The sequence below is a fragment of the Elephantulus edwardii genome, unplaced genomic scaffold (genome assembly GCF_000299155.1).
Source record: "Elephantulus edwardii isolate Elephantulus edwardi_28Jun2011 unplaced genomic scaffold, EleEdw1.0 scaffold00376, whole genome shotgun sequence".
Taxonomy (NCBI): Eukaryota; Metazoa; Chordata; class Mammalia; order Macroscelidea; family Macroscelididae; genus Elephantulus; species Elephantulus edwardii.
The window spans coordinates 1,384,418-1,386,157 of record NW_006400126.1 but is presented as its reverse complement, the minus strand read 5'-3'; positions in this window follow the sequence as shown (position 1 = coordinate 1,386,157).

Sequence of the window (1,740 nt, the reverse complement as noted above, 5' to 3'; positions counted from 1 at the left end):
GGAAGGCTGCAGTGGTAGCAGACGGGAAGGCTTCAGTGGTAGTAGACACGAAGGCTGCAATGGTAGCAGACAGGAAGACTGCATTGGTAGCAGACAGGAAGGCTGCAGTGGTAGCAGACAGGAAGGCTGTAGTGGTAGCAGACAGGAAGGCTGCAGTGGTAGCAGACAGGAAGGCTGTAGTTGTAGCAGACGGGAAGGCTGCAGTGGTAGCAGACGGGAAGGCTGAGTCGTAGATCTCCCAGCAGAGTCCAAATTTCCAAAGAGGGCGTTTCCTCACAGACCTCTGGGAACTGTAATCAGTACTTGCAGTGGTAGCAGAAAGGAAGGCTGCAGTGGTAGCAGACAGGAATGCTGGGTCGCCGATCTCCCAGCAACGTCCAAGTTTACAAAGATGGCGTTTTCCCACAGACCTCTGGATATTTGTTTTCTTAGCTTTAGATCTGTATTCTTTTTGTCACTTTAGAGAAATCCGATGATTTTTGTAGGTTGATGTTGTATTCTGCCACTTTGCTGATTTGGTCAACTATGTCCAGTAATTAAAAGACCTTATGGTTTTTTAAGTATACTATCATATCTTCATAGAGAGATAATTTTACCTCATGAATGGGGGAAAATTAGATATTGTTAAAGAGGAAATGAAACACATAAATATTGACATACCAGGCATTGGTGAAATGAGATGGACCGGCATAGGGCATTTTGAATCAGATATCATATCCTACTCCAGAGATGAAACGGTGAGGAAAAATGAGTTTGCTTTTGTAGTTAGAAAAGCCATTTCTAGATTCGTCTTGAAGTACGGTATTGTGAGTGACAGGATAATATCCATGAGCATAAAAGGAAATCCAGTGAATACCACTATCATTCAGATATATGCACCAACAACCAGAGGCAAAGAAGAGGAAATAGAAGATTTCTACCAAATTTTACAGTCAGAGATCAATCGAACATGAAATCAAGATGCATTGAAAATAATGGTTTACTGGAATGCAAAAGTTAGGAACAGAGAAGAAGAATCAGTAGTTGGAAAAAATGGACTCAGAGACAGAAATGGAGCTGAGATAGAATGATTGAATTTTGCACAATCAATGACTTATTCATCACAAACATATTTTTTAAGAGACATAAACACAGGTTATACCCATGGATCTCACCTGATGGTATGCATAGGATCGATTACATCTGTGGAACTGCTGGAGAAGCTCAATATTAGCTGTGAAAACTAGCCCGGAGCTGATTGTGGAACAGACCACCAACTACTCATATGCAAGTTCAAGCTGAAGCTGAGGAAAATTAAACCAAATCCACAAGAACCAAAATATAACTTTGAGTCTATCCCACCTGGATTTCAGAACCATCTCAAGAACAGGTTTGAGGCCTTGAACACAAATGAACGAAGAACAGATGAGTTGTGGGAGGATATCAAGGGTATCATCATCCAAGAAGAGTGCAAATGTTCATTACAAAGACAGAAGAGGAAGAAAAGACCAAAATGGATGTCAGAAGAAACTTTGAAGATTGCTCTGGAGTGCAGACAACCCAAAGCACAAGGATGAACTAAAGATACTAAAGAGCTGAACAGAAGATTTCAAAAGGCAGCATAGGATGACAAAGCAAAATATTACAATGAAATGTGCAAGGAGTTGGAGTCAGAAAACCAAAAGGGTTGAACTCGCGCAGCATTTCTTAAGCTCAAGGAAATGAAGAACAAATTCAAACCTCGAGTTGCTATAATCAAAG